Raw genomic sequence first — 20,050 nt, 5'->3', positions numbered from 1 at the left:
ATCAGCTATTGACACGGCGATTCACAACAGTAGTAAAAGGACAGTGATGAAGTAGCAACGAAAATAATGTTTTGGTTGGGGGTCACCACCCCATGAGGAACCGTATGAAAGGGTCGCAGCATGAGGAAGGTGGAGAACCACTGAGCTAGTGGCTTTGAGAGTGGACAAAGGTGAAGGTATAGGTCTCGCTTTTCTTCCTGTGACTTCTGAGACAGGGGTGATGCCTCCCCTACAGCCGGGGGTTCCTTCTCCTCTCAGCCGCCAGGATGGGGTCCTAAGCACCTGCTTCTCCAAGGGGTGTTTTTTGTGAGTGCTACAGAGTAACTGCCCAAGGCAAGTGGGTGACTGGGCCAGAGGACAGCATGCCCTGCAGAGGGACGTGCTGAGCAAGGCCATGACTTTGCGCCCTGTTCCAGTAGACAGGGCTGCAGCCAGAAGGGTCCTTGGGGGCAGTCAAGTCAGCGGGCTGCATTCATTATGTGCCTGCTCTAGGCCAGCCCATTGGCGCCCCAGTGGTGTAGTCGTTATGCACTGGGCTGCTAACCTCAAGGTCAGTGGTTTGTAACCACCAGCTGCTCCACAGGAGAAAGATGAGGCTTTCTGATGCCATAAAGAGCTACCGTCTCAGAAAACCCACAGGAGCAGTTCTACCCTGTCCTGTAGGCTGGCAGTGGTTGAGTTGGGTTGAGTTGGGTTGAGTTGAATTGAGTTTGTTTTTGTTTTGTTTGTGTTTTGTATGCCAGCTCCAGGCAGGTGCTTTGGGAAAGAGGCAGAGAAGAATTACCTGTGGTGTCTGGTGTCGTGGGATCAGTCTGGGCATGGTGGGGTGCAGTCTGAGCATGGCAGGGGGCTGGGGGCTGGTATACAAACACATGCAGGAAACGGGTTCCCCAACTGAGTGTAAGGTAGTGGAGCTGTGGCCTAGGGGAACCTTTGATAGTGACTCCCTGCCCTTCACACACTACCCCGCCCACTCTCCACCCGCCACCTCCCTTTTCCCTGCTCTTCCCCGCCCCCCCTCCCGCTCCCAGTCCCCCTCCCCAAACACACACACACACACACTTGTCTGGCAGCCTTGGTCTATATTTTTTCCTGGGACTTGTCCTCCACTCTCTCCAGGGTCCTTCCCAGCAAGTCCTGGGTCTGGAGACCCCAAGCTGATGCCGGGAGTGAAGACCAAGGGGTCACCCTTGGATTTTGCCTCCTTAAGCTGGGTCTCTTCCCCAACCCCCACCCCTATGGACTGAGGACCGAGAGCAGGTGTGGGGCAAGAAAGGAGCTTAGAGAGCCCCAGCCTAACTGGCCACTGGCAGCTCCCCAGGCTCTTCCCGTAAAATCCTGCTATAGAGGCTTCCAGGACTCCGCGCAGCAATGACCTCCCGGGCAGCCGCCTCGCTAGCCCCCTCAACCCCTCCCCTCCCCCCAGGTGCTGAGACTGGCTCAGAAGCAGACCTGAAAAGGAAATGAGTGTGGGCCTGGTGGATAAGCTGACCTCTCTGCCACCCCTCCCCACCCGGCTCCTGTTTGGGCTGATGGGGTGGTGGGCTGTTTGATCTGTGAGCCTGGGGTAGAGGACACCTGTGTGTGGAGCAGGGGATGGAGCAGCTCAGACTCGTGCATTAGAGCACGCCCCCAAGGCACCCTGCTACTTGGCCATGTCTCCTCTCAGGCCCCACACCCCAGAGAGCCAGCTCCTGCATGGCCTTCATCACACCGGGACACAGAGATGCCCTTGGGTCTCCCCCACAATCCCTCCCCCTTTGCACAGCCCCTCGTCCACCCCTCACCAGCAGTGTAAGAGTGATCAGAAGCTGAAGCCAATTAGCAGAAGGCAGACATGACTGTGCATTCAATGATAAGAGGACATTGTCCTACCAGGGAAGCACATGCTGATGTGTGCAGAGCATTGAGGTGTGGTTTTGCTTCGCTCTCTCTTTTTTTATTATTTTAGAGATGCCTTCTGAGGTAATTAGGAGTAAGAAGTCTTTATGTCTATCACTTACTACGAAGTATTCCTCCTCCTGCCCCCACCCCCCAAAGATGAAGCAATCCAGCAAAGCGCTCATTGTTCTGTCTTGGTCATGGGTAATGATGGGTTCACGGTCGGATTCTCTCTACTCATCTGAATGCCGAACAGCTTCACAAGGAAATGTCAAAAAGAAGAAGAACACAAATACAGCCTGACCTGGGCTTGCGGGCCAGTGCGATACCATTTCCTGGCTGTGTGGTTTGAAGAAACTCACGTCACCTGGCTGAGATTCACTCCTGTGCTTGTGTGTTGGCCTGTGACCTGCACAGCTGGTCAGTTGCTCGGCAGTTCGAAACCACCTACAGCTTCGAGGGAAGACGACTAGGTTTCTTATGCCCATCAACGGTGGCAGGCTCGGAAACCCACAGGGGTCTCTCAGAGTCAGCATGCACTTGGTGGTGGCATGCCAGTACCAGTACTAGGGAGCTGCCACGGGCCCCCTCCTCCAGTTGGTGTCTAGCCCAGGAACTGAACAGCCCCCCTGGGCCACATCCTGTCACCCTGCTGTGAAGACAGTCGGGGTTAGAAGCTGACCTCCACACCATCCCCACGAAGCATCGCGGCGTGGGGTGGTGAGCCCCGGGTTAAGGACAAGGGCAGTGGGCGCACCGCTGGTAATGGGAGAAGGCCTCTGCTCTCCTATTTTGGGAGGCAGGAGGCAGCAGGTGGCTGGCTGATGCTGGGACATGTGAACCCCGCTGCCAGGGCCATGTGGCCGGCAGCAGGGCAGCTTGGCACTGCCAGGCCCCATGTGAGCCCCCCAGTCAGTGGCACTTGTGGCCATGGAGGGAGATCTGGTTTGTCCATGGAAGGCTCTCCTGTCCGACACAGCCAGCCGTGAAAGGAAATGCCGCCTAGAGGCCATCCACCCAGGTCCCTCTTGGGAAGACATGCTCAGGGCCCCAGGGGTTCTGGGCAGCGCCTAGTCTGAGGGGAGACACAGCCCTGCCCTCCGGGAATCCCACCTCCCCGGAACCCTGATCTGAGGGGAGGGAGGAGAGAGTCCCTGCATCAGACAACTCCACATCTGAGCAAGGAGGCCCCGTCTGAGGAGGGAGACCAGCCCCCTCCGTGTGGGGGCAGCAGGCGCTTCCTGGGCCCGGGCAGTCCTGGATGGTACAGGTTCCTTGGGGAGCAGGTTATTTTGGGATGGGCAGGAGGTGCAGGCAACTTCCCAGATGAAAATAGCTTTCCCTGGGTGTCATTCCCCGAGACGTGCTCGGCTCCCAGTGGCATGCTTGTCACACGCCTGCGTTCCACCTGCCCCTCCCAGGCAATTCGACCAGGCATAGGGGTGCGGGGGTGGTCAGAGATGAGCCTTATTTCCTAAGCAGGGCAGGGTGAGAACACGGCTCTGGCCTTCAGACTTAGCCCAACCTCTCCCTCCTGCAGAGACTGCCAGCCCCTCCCACAGGAGGCCTTCCGGGATTGACCTCAGCAGGGGCTGCAGCCTCTGGCTCCACTTGCTCCCCCCCCCCAGGGGTGTGGCCAGTCTGTACTTTCTTTTGTGTCTCCAGGTGACCTTGAGCATGAACTAGGACTCCCGCAACAGCAACTGCCTTGTAAAATATCACTTTTCCCTGGGGCTCCCTTGTCCACTGGTGCTCCTCAAAACCAGTGCCACACCTTCCCCGCCAGAGGGGCTCCCTGAGGGTCCCATTCAGACCAGGGCTCCCTGAGGCCGTGCCGCCCCCCACCCTGTTTTTTGGTCTAATGTAAAGAGAGTTGACTAGGGAGTCTGACTCCAAGGGTACCGAAGTGTGGCCGCTAGTGGACTCCCACCTGTCCATCAAGTCCCCGACGGATGATACCTCCTAGGGGTGTGGCCTATTTATAAAAGGGACACTGGGAACCCCTGCCCTCTCTCTTTGCCCCTTCGCCTTCCTGCTTGCTAGGACCCTGGGCCTGCTTCCAGCGGTGGCCCTCCCCCAGGTGGGCCTCCTGACCCTGAGAACTGTCAGAACACACACACACACATTTCCACTGACCTGAGATCCACGTGACTCTGCACCCAAGCAGCCTGTGACCTTCCGGCACCCACCTCTCCTTTCTGTGCCATAGGCCTGCAGCCACGTGAGTCTGAGAAACACTCCACTGGCAGGCTCTGGATCCAGGGACTTCGTCGGACGGGGCTGGGATGTCTTCATGGTGCAAGACCGCGTGTTGACCTAAAGCTCACTGCTTCCACCTCTCTAGACCTGCCAGCCGGACACACCAAGGCACCCTTTGCCCCAGGGGCAGTGGCCTTCCTGGAAGGGCTCTTTTAGAACAGAGATGCTCTGGCCCGAGATCCAGGGTCAAACCCCAGGCTGGACACTGACCCTCCCAGGCTCCATCACCTCCGTTTGCTTACTCACCCCTCCGCCCCCCACCCCCGGGGCCTGTACCGGGTCATGAGGAAAGGTTCAGTCCTGCCTCGTAACTGGTGATGAATTCCGACGAGATGCTGCACATCAGAGCCCGGGCAGTAAGCCCAGTGCAGGCCGTGGGCCTCACAGGCAGAGGGTAGGAAAAAGGTAAATCTTAGAAAGTCCTGGAGGAGCCAATTCTCAGCCCATTAATGGGTTCGGCAGCACCCTAGGTCCCATGACCCCAGAGGCTGGGAGCAAGGCTGTCCCAGGAAGGCCACAGAGTGACCCAAGGTTCAGGCAGGGCCAGGGAAACCCCAGGCTTCCGGGCTGCCGTTCCAGGAACAGGAGAGGGCTGCTTCTCCTCCTTTGCCCTCGAAACTCCTCCACACTCTGGCCCCTCCCTCCAGCCATCAGCCCCAGCGGTCTCTGGTCCTTGTCCCCAGCATCACCCGCTTAGCCCCGTCCCTCCCCTGTTCCCACCACCACATGCAAGGATCCAGCTACTGTGCACATGTGGCAATTGGCATAGTGTGACTTCTCCGAGCGGGGCAGACCCAGACAACATAAACACACGCCGGAGTTTATACTGTGGGGGTCATGAGTGTACACCAGGCAGCTGCGTGCGCCCATGTTTATTCAGACCGCCACCACAGGAAGGGGGGCTGGAGTCCTTGGGTGGCTGCATCTGTGGGAACATCAACATACTGGGGCCCCCGGGAAAGCCTGTCACCTCAGCGGCTACCCCTCCTGCCATACCCTGATGGTCCATGCTCGGTGGACCGTGTGGTGGCCACATGAAAGTCAGGGTGCAAAGTGACACCCCTCCCCCCAGCCAGTGGCCAGGAGCCCCTGGGTCGTCTCCCATAGTCCTGCCAGAGAACCCAGCTCAGGTCTCTGTCTTTTTTTCAGCTCGGGCCACGCGGGCCTCACGCGGGAAGTCAATTCTCAGTGGTGCCACCTTGGCTTTCCCAGGTCCCACCCCAAGCTCCTGCTCCTCTGGGAAGCAGGCGCTACAGAATTGTCCATGGTCTGCTCGGGAGAGCGGAGACCCAAAGGGAGCCCTGGCCTGGTGTCCCACCCAGGGCTCCTGGCATTCAAGATCCTGAGAGGCACCGGCCCGTGTGAGCCACACAGGGCAGTGGCCTTGCACAGGGACACATGTCACAGACGAGGAAACAGAGGCTGCTAGCTGGTGGAGTCAGGATTTGACCTCCACTCTGCCTGACTCTCACCTCCCCAACCAGCCCCACCCAGTCCACTGCTCAGTCCTTCCACCAGAGAACTCCGGTGTCTTCTGGGAGTGGGCAGTGGGACAGGGCAGTTCTCGGAAAGGCTCAGCCGTGCTTTCTCCTTGTATGCATTTCGCAGTGGAGTGGCAGAGTCTATCGATGAGTTCAGCCATGCTCACGGGCAGGGTCAAGACCTATGCCATGCACTGGCAGGAGGAAGGATTCAAGATAAAAATAGCCAAGGCACCAATTGTTGTTGTTGTGAAATGCCATCGACTCACCGTGACCCTATGAACAATAGAAGGGGGAAAAATCCGCCCGGTCCTGCACCACCCTCACAATGGGGCTTCTGTGTGAGCCCATTGCTGCGGCCACTGTGTCCATCCATCTCGTCGAAGGCTTACCTCTTTGTCGCTGCCCCTCGACGTTACCAAGCACGATGTCCTCCTCCAGGGACTGGTCTCTCCTGAGAGCATGTCCAAAGCACGTGAGGTGAAGTCTCACCATGGTTGCCTCTAGGGAGTACTCTGTGCTGCTTCCAGGAGAGATTTGCTTGCTCACTTGGCAGTGCGTGCTACTTTCCATCTTCTTCCTCGTCAGCACCAGGATGCACATGCATCCACTTCCCTCTTCCTCATTCAACGGACAGCAATACCGAGAGCAAAGGTTTATCAAAGGAACCCCCCTGCCACAGTGGGTAAGCACGCTTCTGGTAACCCAAAGGCTGACAGTTCAAACCCGTCAGGTAGCCGGGCAAGAGACGGACTTGACGACCTGCCCCCACACCGATGACAGGAACCCCAAAGGCAATCCACGGGGTCCCGTGCAGTTGCGCTGAGTCAGCCTGACAGCTTCTAACGACAGTCGTGTCAGCTGAGCACTTGTGTTGCGCCTGGTTCTGTCCCCAGTGCTGTCCACACAACATCTCGGGGACTCTTCACTGCGGCTCTATAAACCACGGCGCTCTTGTTACGATGCTCGGGACAAAATAGTCAGGTGGCTTGTCCAATGTCATGCAGCTAGAAAGTGTCAGTATTTAGACTGGAAGTGAGGCGCCACTGTACTGTGTGCAGGATCTGGGCGTGGGATCTGATTTTACAGGCTTCAATGGCGTGAGAATGGGCACCCGGGCATACGCACACACACACACTCACTCAACAACTCCACAAGATGATAGGTGGCGCCGAGTGCCAGTGGACACGAATACGTGGAGCAGTGCTGGGTCTATGAAGGAAGGATCCTGAGTTGGGGCTTCAGACAGGCCACCGCTAACGGCTGGAGACCGTGGGGCAGCATTAAATCCCAAGGGGTCACTGCAAGACCAAGCACATAGTAGGTGCTCAGCAAGCAGTCTTGGGAAAGTTAAGTGGTGCGGGAATGGCATTTCGGAGGGTGGTAGCAGGGCAGGAGAAAGGGGGGGGCTGCTGGAGGTGTCAGGATGCCCTGGATGAAGGAGGCCATGCTGGTGTGACAGGTCTTTGCCACCTTGGCAGCGGTGGCGGCAATGGTGGTGGTGGTGGTGCTGATGGGGAGGTAGCAGGGGTGGGGAAAGAGATGGTGGTTCTGGGAGATGGACATGGGAAAGGAATTGGTGGCAGAACCAAGACCACCAATCCTGGTTTGTAAACCCGTTCAGCCCTCCACAGTCCACCTGCTGTTACACGGCCTCAATCCTTGCAGCCACCTTCAGGTGGGTGTTTCGGGCCTCGTTTCTCAAATGACGATACTGTGCCCCCAAACAAGTCAATCCCTGTGTGCCCAATGGTACAAGGCCAGTGGGCAGCAGAGGCCTGACCGGCCCAGGCCAGACCTGCAGAGCGTTCCTGGTTCTTTACTTCCTCCACGTGAGTGGGGGTAGGCTCCGAGGCCATGGGTGGGGCAGCGGGGGCTGGGCCGGCTCTGTCCGGACTGAGATGGTAACAAGAGCACTTCCAATCCCAGCCTGGCGGCCGACGTACTGCGTGACCTTCTCTGGGTAGCAGCCAAGGCCGGCGTCAGCTGCCAGGTGACCGAGGGCCTGGAGAGCCAGCCGGGCCTGGCAGGAGCCCCACACACCAAGGGGATGAAGTCAGGATCAGGAAATAGGAAATACTCCTGCAGTCAGGGGAAGGCATGCTTGGGAGTGACATTCCTGGAAAGTTCTGCTCTGATTGGTTTGAGTGGAGGCCTCTGCACAGGCCTTTCCAGTCGGGAGTCAGTTTATTAATAAACCCTGCCTCTGCCCTCTCCCCTCTGCCCTAGCCCAGGAGAGAAGGCTGGGCCACCTGGGACTTCTGACCCCTCCACCCAGGGGTGGTGAATCTTGCGAGTGGACTGGGAGGATGGCCCCTTAGCTTTAGGCAGCGGCTGCAGCCCCCAGACTATTTTCCCTACCCCCTGCAGCCCAGAGCTCCAGGCTTCCTCCATAGACCCTGGGGGCTTAGGAGAAGGGGCTGAGAGGTGGTAAGTGCATAGAGCTGCCAACATGCATGGGGGTGGTTGCGTGGTTGGCTGGGTGCAGGCCTGAGTCCTGAGCATGCTCCTAAGGGTGACCCGTGGGCTCCAGAGGGTGCGTGGGGGTGCATGGGGTCTTGTGTGTCAGCCAGGAAGCGTGCAAAGCCAGATGAGCATCAAGGTGATAAATGTGTGGGTGACTGGGTGGGGAGGGGAGCAATTGAGTGTAAGGGGTGTAAAGGCAGGGCGAGCTGGTGGCCTCCCTCCCAGGCACGTCCCTCTGCAGCTCATTAGCACCTGAGACCTAAATTTACTGCTTGCTGGGGCTCCCTCACCCAGAGACGCTGACCTCATTAGGCCCCTGCCCCTTCCCTAGGACAGTGGAGGAGGTGGCTGACTCCTGAATTGGCAGGGCAGGGCAGTGTCCCTTGGGGCAGAAGGGCAAGGCCTGGTGTGGCAGAGGGGAAAACAGAGCACACAAACTTAATATAGTCCTGGGCAGGCGGAAGAGCATGTCAGCTCCTATTACACCTGCCACCTCACCCAGTCATATGACCAGCTCCTGCTGGGAGGTGTGGGCAGAGGGAGGAGCATGGGCCTGGACACTGCCTGGGACCGCCCGCCACACATCCCAACATGGACAGGACGCGGGGCTCCAGGGTGCCCTGACGCCTCAATCCCTTTCCCAGCTGGTCTGCCAGGAACTGTGGGATCCAGCCAGCCAGCGCTCAGTCAACACTCCGTGGGGCTCTGAGCCGGCTCATTGGAGGCTCAGAGGAAGAAAGGCTACCCCACGGAAGAAAATCGTGGCCGTCTATTCCCACACCGATTCATGATGTGGGACTCCCTATAGGATTGCTTTGTGTAGGAACCCACTCGACTGGGTTTGGTTTGGGGGGTGTTGTGCCCTGGTGGGCAGTGGGGACGAGCTCAGCTGCAGCTGTCTAGTTGGCGGGAAAGAGTGACCCCCTGCTTCTCTGACGACTGCAGTTTAGGAAACCACACGGGGCAGTCCCACTCTGTCCTGTAAGGTCGCTGTGCATGAGAATCGACTTCAAAGCCATGGTTCCTTGGGTTTGGGTGTCCTTCTGACATAGGAGGCGGGAGTGTTGTGGGGGGACATCACCATATTTGATCTTTAGTTAGGGAGGATGATTTCAGTGAGCTCCTGTGCACCCACCCCCACCTCCCACCCCACCAAAGACACCCACATCTGATCCTCTGGGCCCGTCCCGTCCTCCCCAGGTAGCACCAGGCTCCACATTTATAGTCAACAAAGAGAATGACCTCCCTTCTGGTCTCATAGAGCCTGTCAGATGTACCCACTCAGAGCTGCATCTGGGCATGAGGATGGGATAAAATGAAGAGGCGTGTGTGTGTGTGTGTGTGTGTGTGTGTGTGTGTGTGTGTGTGTGTGTGTGTGTGTGTGTGTGTGTGTGTGTGTGTGTGTGTGTGTCCGGCCCAGCCACAACTAAGGAGTGGGATTTCCTCCCATGCCTGCTGTCTGGCACAGGTGCCGAACCTTGCCCCGCACTGAGAAGTCCTGATTTAGTTGCAAATATTCCTCAGAGGCACCGCCCAGTGGCTCTGGTCATGGACTTCCTGGGAATGCATTTTTAAAATGCAGATGTTCATGGTGATGTAACCCACATGCATTAAACTGCACAGCTCAGTGAACTTTTTACATCTGTATACACCCCTGGATTCCACCCAGATCAAATACAGAACTTTCTAGCATCCCAGAGGGCCCTGCCATGTGTCTCCCAGTCAATTTCACTCCCCAGGTGAAACTGTCATTTTTTAATGATCAACACACAACCACTGTGCCCACTCTTGAGCCTCATACACATGGAATCATAGAGTGCAGGATCCTTGATGCCCAGCTCCTTGTGTCTAATACTATACCTGCAAGTGTTGTCCATGTTATTTGCATCAGACTAGCTCTTCCTTTTTCATTGCTGAGTAGTATTCCATGGAGCGGATATGCCACAATTTATATGTTCTGCTCTTGATGGATAGTTGTGTTATTTCCACCTTTTAATTAATGTGATTAAACTTCTCGCCAGCATTCCTGTACAAGGGAGCTTCGAGAGATTGGTAGAAATTTTTCATTATCTTTTCATTAAGTTCCCTCATACATGTCTTTTGTTGCACATAAACCTGCTGATACTTTCCTTAGAACAGATTTTTATTGGGGGAGGGGGAGGGGGAAACACCTGGTTAAGAACTCAAGTGATACCTGAAGGGCGACCACGCGGGGGTCCTGAAGGCGACCACGCGGGGGTCCTGAAGGCGTCCACCGAGACCATTGACCCCGCCACGCTCTGGGAATACTAGGCGCCCCTCCCCGCCCTCCCCCGAGCCCCAGCCCACCTTCTGCTAACTTCCTTCTCTAGGTGGGCTCTGAGCTGGTGTGGAGCCCCTTGCCTTTCAAACTGGAAACCCCAGAGAAAATCGTGCCCCTCCCCCGCGACCCCCCAGCCTGCCTCTCAGACGGGTCAGTGGATATGCCTGGTCACTGTGCGGGATCAGCATGTCCGGGCCCTCCGCCCCGGCAAGGCTGGCACGCTTTCTTCTGACCTCAGTCGACTCTGAGCCTTATTGCCCTGAAGCAGCCAAGAGGAATGGGGGGGTCCGTGGTGGGATTCCCCTGCCGCACTCCCATCCCTCTGGGTGGGAGTGGAGCGTTCTGAGCTCCTTAGTACAGAGGGCCAGCTCTGCCCACTACACGCTGTGGGGTCCCCTCCTCGGACCTCGAGTCTAGTCTTCACCCTCCCTGCCCTGACCGGAAGCAGAAAATGACCAGATCAATATATTTTTTTAAGGAGTTTATTGCTGGTGGTGCCCCACAAGCATGTAGTCCCCAAGGGGACTGCCACAGCTGGTGGGGGGCAGAAAGGCACCCCTAGTTCGGAGCTTCCGGCCTCCACTTCTCTAAGGGGCTCTCTTCTGGCCTCTGCCTGTGTCCCACCTGGTGGTGCTGGCTGCCCTCCCCCACCGGGCCAGAGCCCTGCAGCAGGATCGGTGCTCCACACTTATGACTGGAATCTTCTGGAATCCTGGGATCTACAGGCCCCACACTGCCTCGCTGCCCTGCCAGTCCCTCCCACTGCTGGTTTGTCTGCCCTGCATCTCACTCTGGGTGTCTTGGTCTTTTCTTGTTTGTAAGTCATTTGTATCTCTCAATGCTCATGATGGTAGCTTCAAACTGGAAAAAGAATAAAACATTAAGTCCAGGTGGGGGGGAGGAAAGAACTCAAGTGATACCATGGATTTAGTTATATGCCCCCCAAAATATACACCAGCTCGGATGGGCCATGATTCTCAGGGGGCTGGCAGTTATGCAATGATGTAGAGTGGCAGTTATGCAATGGTGTGATCACCCTTCATGACTGTATCAGATGTTGTGGTAGATCTATAACCATGTGTTAATTTGAGGGTTAAGAATGTAGGGGTGGAGTCTAGCCTGTCAATCAGATCATAGCCAGTGAGGCCTCTGTGTGGGCATGGCCTTCGCCTGAGGATTCTGGGAACTCCAATACTTTCTCCTTGGAGGTGGGAGGCTCTCTCACACCCTGGTAGTACACATAGCAGCTGACAAGACCCATGGACCCACCCTGATGCAGAGACCCTTGCCAGCGCTGAGATGTTTCCAATGCCACTGGATCCAAAGATGTTCTACCCACTGCCCTGTGATCTTCTACATTAGGCGTCATTGCATGTGTTTCGTGAGCCTGAAGAGGACTTTATAGATTGGTATCAGACATATGGGCTAATATCGGACTTATGGACTTGATCTGAACTGGGCCGGGATGTTTTCTCAATGTTCAGTTGCTCTTGTATATAAATATCTTTCTTATACACATATGTGTGTCCATGGATTTGTTTCTCTAGTCTACCCAGTCTAACAGAGATGTTCTCAGCCAACCCATTGTAAAGGGGTTAGAGTGGGAGGCGACACCTTTACTCGGGCCACAGCCCCAATGCCATGTAAGGGGGTCCCCATAGGGTGTGGCCAGCATCACCTTTTAACTTAGCAGAGAGGGAGACACCTACTGCCACCCAGGAAGAAAAGCTGGGGCGGAGCTCATCTTTCAGACGTGGGGTCCCCGCACTGAGAACCTCCGAGCCCAGGGGCAGACGGAGGCTCAGACTCGTGGAGCTCTGCAAGAAGTACTGGGCCCACAGAGGTTGGTGGGAAACAAGGACATTCTTCCTGAGTGGACACAGAGAAAGAAAGCCTTCCCCTGAGGCTGGGGTTCTGGGTTCAGACTTCTAAACCGTGAGAGAGGAAAGTTCTGCTTGTCTAAGCCATGCCACTTGTGGAGAGCTAAGACAAGGGAGGAAATTTTAGAAAGAAAAAAAAACCTCACTAATAGTGAGTCCATTCGAACTCACAGCGACCCTAGAAGACAGAGCAAAACTGCCCCTGGGGGGTTCAGAGACTAACTCTTTACGGGAGTAGAAAGCCTCGTCTTTCCCCTACAGACTGGCTGGTGGTTTCAAACGGATGACCTTGTGGCTAGCAGTCCAACACATTCCCCATGCACCACGCCGCCACGGCTCTTAGGAGGGGTTATGCTGATGGGCTCCTACTCCTGCTGCCCTTGAGCTGTCCAGGATCCCTCAGGCCAGCCCCAAGGCTGGACAGGTAGGAGGGCAGAGACAGAGAACTTCCCGCCGGTGCCCGGAGCCACGCCTGTGCATGTGTGCGCACAACCGGCTGGTGAGACCGAAGGTGTAGATGAGAGTGGTGGTGACTGCACACCTGTGTGTGACTGGACGTGACAGTGGGTATGAAATTGTGAGCGTGCATGGATCCCAGGATGTGTAAGGGTGCGGATGTACAGTGGAGAGTGTGGATATGTGAGTCCTTGTGAGGTGGCGTCCGTGTGGACGCCTCTGCTTGTGTCTGTGAGTGTGTGTTGGACCTCAGGCCAAAACCCACACTCACAGACATAGAGTCAACTTCTGGCTCAGGCTGCAAAACGTTGTGGGAGTAGAAAGCCTTGTTCTCCTGGGGAGCAGCTGGTGGGTGGGCTGGAACAGCTGAACTTGCGTTTAGTAATCCACCGCGCCAGCAGAGCTCCTGGGGTATGTTCACACAAGTGTGTATACACAAGTGTGTGCACAGAGTATGGGTAAGCGTGCTCCTGGAGCCACAGCTTGAAGACGCTACTGCGAAGAGTCACCAGGCATGATGTTGGCAGCGGCCCTGGCTCCCCACTGACCTGGAAGAGGGTCTTGCTTCCTGAATCCTGGAGGGCTGGCTGCTGGAGGTGGGCTCTGAAAAGTGAGGGCAATGAGGATTGCCAAGCTAGGGCCCTGGAGGCAAGGATGAGAGGGTCGCTCCTGTGCACAGGGCTGGCTCCTCCAGAAATAGTTCCTAGAAGGCCCCTGCACCCAGGCTCCGGTCTTGCCTTTGTAGCACTGGGTTGACCAGGCCGGGAGGCCGGGCTGACTCATTCCCTTGAAGCTCTGACACACCTCTGGGCTTCTCTGTGTGCCAACCAGGTAAGGGCGGGGCGGGCAGCCAGCCTCTCCTGGGTCTTGTCAGGCAGGCCAATCCGGAGTAGATTCCAGTCACGCCCCCACGCCCGACCACGCCCCTCGCTGCCACACATTCGCTGGCTGAGACCCCAGGAAATAGACTAGCACGTGGTCAGGTCAGGCCCTGGATGTGGAGAGTGGACCCTAGCCTCCTCCCCAGGGCAGCTCATTTACACAAACCACCCCTCCTCCCAGTAACCTCAGCCTAGGGTCTGCTCTGAGCCATAGGGGGACCTTATAGCAATTTCCCAACCGAGTGTGAATGGTGTTGCCTCATCCCCATTGCACTGCGTCAGCGGAGGTCCCAGGGCATTAAGCTAGCTGCTACACATTACCCGATGTGTTCACATTTGTTGGACTAGTTTGCTTCCCTCTGGAAATCCGCATTACCCACTCCACCCCCGCAAACTCAGACCACATGTTCCCACCTTCACACACACACACACACACACACACACACACACACACCAAACACCTCCAAAGGCAGCCTTTCCCCACCCTTCCCTGGGAAGACTCTCCAGCCCACAGTAGGGGCGGGGTGGGCGCATGCAAGTGTGGGAATACTCCGTGGGTTTGTGTGCGCATGTCTGCAGGAGGGCGTATCTGGCCATTAGGGTCCACCTCTAGGTGGGTGTGCCAACCAGGGACATGTGAGGATGTGTCTGCACGGAGGCACACCTGGCACAGGTGCCATTTGGGTGTGTACCGGGACACAGGTGTGTGAGCCCATGTGGGCGTGTTCCAGAAGAGCCCTACGTCTTCGGACATCTGGAGTGATTTGCCATCGCTGGCCCGCCCCTTCCTGAACAGCTGCCACCAGCCTTAGTTCACGCCCCTGGGCCCCAAGGCCCAAGGTGAGAGGGCTGGTTGAGAACCGCCAGCGACAGGGTCCAGACACCTAAGTCAGCTCCCAAACCCCGCCCAGGCAGCGGGTGCCCTTGAGACTGAGTGGCCCCACCCAGGCCGCGGTAGTGTTCTCACCCAATGGGATGGGGCCGGGGGAGGAGGCTGCAGCTGGGCTCCTCCCGCCCCTGAGAGCCAGCTCTGGGAGCGCAGGGTTCCCTCAATGGGAGACTCATGACCGCCCGCCAGGGCCCAGGAGGCTGGGCAGGGGGGGAGTCGTGCCAACACTTGGCAGTGACTACAAAGGGTGGGGGGCACCCCCAGTAGCCCCGGCGGCGGCGGCTGGCTGGGGAGAGGCTGTGACGTTCGGGTGGCCTCATGAGCGCGGGAGCAAGTAGCTAATTGCCGACCTGATGACTGGGCAGCTGGAGGAGTGGGGTGATGAGGCCACTCAGGGAAGCAGGCAGCCAGCCGGGAGGGGCCCCTTCAGGGATGAGCACGTGGCTCTGAAGAGGGCGGGGCTGGGAGAAGGGAGCGCTAGAAAGGAGGGGGGGGGGTGAGTCTGTGAGCGTGGGAAATGGATTCTGCAGCGTCGTTTTCATTTGCAAAGGACAAGGTCCCGAGGCTGAGGGATGAGGATTGTAAAAGAGGCAGTAGGGACAGAGGGGTACGGTGGCATGGCTTTTTTCTCTCCTTCCACTACACTGTCTGCACTCTCAGCCCCATCTCTCTGCTCCTCCTCTTGGCCCTCTCTTGGGTCCTATAGCCAGGATGGCTGATTATGGCCTTGGTGGGGTGTAGGGAGGAAGAGGGAGATGGGTGGTGTTTCCTTTTCCACAAAAGACACAGCAGCCTACCTGGCCAGGCCCTTGGCTGAGCACCCCAGAGCAGCAGTGAGACACCAGCTGTCTTCAGGAAAAGAAAGAGGGTGCTTTGGGCAGAGAGAGCAGACAGTACCACAAAGGCTGGGCAGTGGTGGCCTCCCCAGGTTGGTGGAGCAGAGGAGCTGGGCTGCCGTGCTCCAGGGGAGAGAGGGGGTGGGCACTGCCAGTCTGCACCCAGGACCACACTGTCCCTTAGTCACAGAAACTGTGAGCACCTGTAACTCCTCCCTTGCTTTGGCTACAGCCTGTGGTCATGGCCATTGGCTGCCCAAGCAAGAGCCAAGACCACGTCAGGAGCTCTCAGGATGGGGACCCCCAGCCTGTCCCCCAAAGTCTTGGATGCCTCAACCCTAGAGAATCACCCGACTGAGTCAAGGACCACCAGGAGGTGCTCCCACCCATCCAGAGGCCAGTCCTCTGGGCCGGTTGTGCCCCCTATGGGCACAACACTGGGAGCCACTGAGGAAGGAGACAGGCTGACCACAACACTATGATCTGATGGGTAACAGTCAGTCAGCTGTGTTAGTCTAGGTAGACTACAGAAACAAGTTTGCAGACACTCATATGTGTATAAGAAAGAGCTTTATATCAAGAGTAATTGTATATTAAGAAAACGTCCCAGCCCAGTCCAGATCAAGTCCTTAAGTCCGATAGGAGCCCACATGTCCAATACCAGTCTATAAATTCCTCTTCAGACTCACACAACGCATGCAATGACGCCGGATGCAGGAAGATCACAAGTCAGTGGGTGGAAAGTTTTGTGAATCCAGTGGCAGTGGAAGCATCTCAGCGCTGGTGTGGGTCTCCAAGTGGCTCCTCCAGCTGCAGGGCGCTGGCTCCATCAACGTAGCTCCATGTGGCTTGTCAACAGGAATTTGTTGCAGAGAGAGCGAGTATCCGGTGTCCAGGGAGGAAGACAAGAGTTCCCAGAATCCTCAGGAGAAGGCCATGCCCACACAGAGGCCTCATTGGCTATGACCTGACCCACAGGCTCCACTCCTTTGCTCAAGTTGACAGGAGATGGTGTAACGACCCCAGCCCCTGTCTCCAGGAAGCCCAGAGCCTGACAGAGGAGACAGACACCCCTCTGAAGGTTGAAACCCAGCATCTGCTCCCAGTCTGACGGAAGTGACACAGAGGACTTCCAAACTGGGGAGACAATTTGTATTTGAGGGTGCCCCCAACCTTAGGAAGGACAGGGTTACCAGGAAAAGTACGGGGATATCCAGTTAAATTAGAATTCGGATAAACAAAATATAATAGTTTAGTACAAGGGGGTCCCTAAAATATTTGGGAGATCTTTATATTTTCTGCAATTCAAATGACAACAAATAATAGCTTAGCACAGGTATGTGCTATACAATATTTGGGACATATATACTGAAATTCAAATTTACCTGGATGCCCTGTAGCTGTAATTGTCCAATAAGGCCTCCCTGAGTGCTTACATTCTAAGGGAGGGGAGGCAGACCCAGACACGGAAATGCAGGTCAATATCACAGCTTTCTGGAGAGGGCAGGGGTGAGGCAGCAGGGTAGTCCTGGGGCGCCGGCGCGCAGCAATTTAAAATTCTTTCCAGACCAGCTCCCTAATCCCTTCGTGCACAATGGCCGCCTTCTCCCGCGCGCCCCGCGCTCACGCCCTCCCCCGTGGGGCAGTGGCAGTGCCACCCCCGGCCTTTCTAAGCCCCTTTGAAGCCCTCAGAGCCCCGCGCTGCGGGAGGCCCCGCCGCTATGCGAGCTATGCCAGCAATGTCCTCGCTGCCGCCGGCCACCACCGCTGCGCCATTACTGCCCGCTAATCTGGCTAATAAATAAACTCCCCTCCCAGGCCCCGATGGCCCCTCCCCGCTCCCCAGAATCGATTTCAGGGCTCTGCCAGAACAAGCGCCCCCACCCACAATCCTACTCCATTGGGTTTCTCCTTCTCCCCTAGGTCTCTTGTCTGTGAGTGTTGATGCCCCGGACGCTGGTATTTGGAAGGTGTCTGCCTCGCCCTTAGGACCCCTGGAGTGCGGTGGGGTAAGCTTTGGGCAGCGAACCGCAAAGGAGAAGTTACAACCTATTAGCTGCTCCCGTCGCTGTGCAGCCTTGGAACCCCAGAAGGGCCCCGCTAGTCTCTCTTATAGAGTCGCTGGGAGTCAGCAGCCACTGGACGTCAGTGGGGTTTGCCTCGCCTCTTGCATTTCCATCTCTCTTTTTCAGGCCCCCTGCGCGCAGGGCGCAGGGCCGCGCGCGGGCAGGGCGCTGGAGAGGGTCCCCAGGGCTGGAGGAGCTCCCTCTGGAGGTGGCGGGGCTCAAGCCCGCTCTCCTGGTCCCGCCCCCGGGCCCGTGCGCCAGGAAAGGGCCACGTTGCTACAAGTCCCAGGAGGGGTGACGCCTCGCCAGGAGCAGGCACCAGCGCCTCCCAAGGCGGGAGCCCCTCCACGGCCTCGGCGTCCCCACCAGGGGCTCACAGCCGGGCCAGCCTCGCTAAGTTTCCCACCGCGCACCCGGAGGGCGGGGAAATTAAAGGATTGCAGGGGCCCGGCTAAGGACAACAACATAAAAGCCAAACCTATCACTCAAAGCAGCCCTGGAGAACCGAATCGACATGCCTTGTAGGTTTCCAAGACTGACCCTCACAGAGACCGCCACGTCTTTCTCCCCAGAAGCAGCCGGCGGGTTTCAACCCATGACTTTTTGGTTGGCAGCCCAGCGCCTAACCACTGTGCCACCAGGAGATCGTGTAGAGCACAGCTAATGCTCCCTAATTACCCGCCCCCGCTGTCGTCCAAGGAGCTTGGCTCCGCCCCTCCCTGCTCCTACCTGAACCTGACCTCTGGATTGCTCTCCCATGACAAAAATGCCCTCCCTGGCTTTTTAAATATTGCCGGTAGTCTTTTCTTTCTTACTCATTATTTGTATTTTCACCTTTATGTTATTATTATCTTATCCTTGCCATTTTAACTTTGTTTTTTGTTGTTTATTGTTTGTGTTGGGTTTCCCAGTTGGTGAAGCACAGCAGGAGTAGATGCATAGAGACACTAACTCATGACAATAAATGGTTTGTGGGGTGGGGGTGTGGGGTAGACAGGGACAGTGAGGGGATTTGGGAAGGAAACAATAAATGCAGGAGTGGGGGGAAGGAGCACTAGAACTGATTGTGATGATGTATATACAACTCACTTTAAAAGTGATTTGACCATGGAAGTGTATGATATGTGAACACGATGTCAAGAAAACTACTAACAAAGAGAAAGAACCCCCAACTTGACCAATGGTTCCCATAGCTGAAGGAGAAAAAGTTCTTGCATAGGGGCATTGAGCTTATGCCAATGGTGGTAGAATAAGTTGGAAAAGGATATCAATAATGGTTGGACAATGCAAAGAGTATAATCAATGGCACTGAGTTATACAAGTAGCAGTTGTAGAATTGGAGCATGTTCTGGTGTGTATATTTTTGCCACAATTAGAAAAAATATGCATGAATAACAATGACTACAAGAAAGAAGAAACTGTCCTGTAAGTTAATATGGTGACAATCGTACAAGTCTTCTTTGATACGATTGAATTATTGAATTGGATGACGTGGATGAAGCACAAATAAAACTTTTTTTTTTTTTAAAAAGGATTGCAGCCTTCGATGTGGATTACAAGTTCATGTAAAGAAAACTTCAATTTTTGTATTTTATCTTTCTATTATTATTTTATCCTTGCCATTTTATTTTAGTTTTGGATTTGTTATCATTTCTGTTGGGTTTCCCAGTTTGTGCAGCACAGAAACAATGGAGAAAAGATTGAGGTCCTCAAGGATTTCAGCTTGCTTGGATCTACCATCAATGCTCGTGGAAGCCGCAGTCAATACATTGCCTGGATAAATCTGCTGCCCGGGGCCTCCCTGAAGTGTTGAAAAGCAAGGATGTTACTTTGAGGACTGAGGTGTGCCTGACGCAAGCCATGCTGTTTCCCGTCACCTCATAGGCAGGTGAAAGTTGGACACGGAATGAGGAAGACCAAAGAACGGGGGCATTTAAACCATGGTGCTGGAGAGAACACTGAAAGAGCCGTGGACCGCCCAAAGGACAAAAGATCTGTCTCTGCACAATCACAGCCCGAGCGCTCCTTAGAAGCAAGGATGATGAGACGTCATCTCACGGACCTTGGACATGTCATCCGGAAAGGCTGAACCTAGAAAAAGGGTAAAATAGGGAGTCGGGAAAAAAGGGAGCCTGGCAATAAAATGGATTGACACAGTGGTTACAACCATAGACTCAAACAACATTGCTTGTGTAGCTAGTGTCCAGTCACCTACATTTTTATTCTGTACAAGTCGACAGCCCATGGATTTTAGTCTGAAAAGCTGTCTTATATGTGTATACTTTCTCTTTCTAAAAATGTAAAGTTTTTACTTTAAATTCTATACTATTGGCTAAAGTGATTATATTATCAATAGAATTACCATATGGCCATGGATTATTTATAATGCTTCACAATAAAATTATAATAGTATCTCTAAAGGCCAGAGACATATACAAACCATAGATATATGGTAATGAGATAGTTAATGTTTATTATGCCCACCTGGCCGATAAACACCTGTGGGGTTAATTGAAGGGCGAGGGATATATGGCTCGGTGAGCTTCACCTTTCTAGTTCTCGGGTCTTTTGTTTTCTGATGGTCGGACCAGGGTGCAGCTGCCTTAGTCAATTCCCCGCTTCAGCTTGCAAGGCTCACTTCCTGCAAGACATC

Source organism: Echinops telfairi, unplaced genomic scaffold (genome assembly GCF_000313985.2).
Source record: "Echinops telfairi isolate 266 unplaced genomic scaffold, ASM31398v2 ScPeMD7_3533;HRSCAF=4204_1, whole genome shotgun sequence".
NCBI classification, from domain to species: Eukaryota; Metazoa; Chordata; class Mammalia; order Afrosoricida; family Tenrecidae; genus Echinops; species Echinops telfairi.
Note: the sequence above shows the minus strand (reverse complement) of the source record.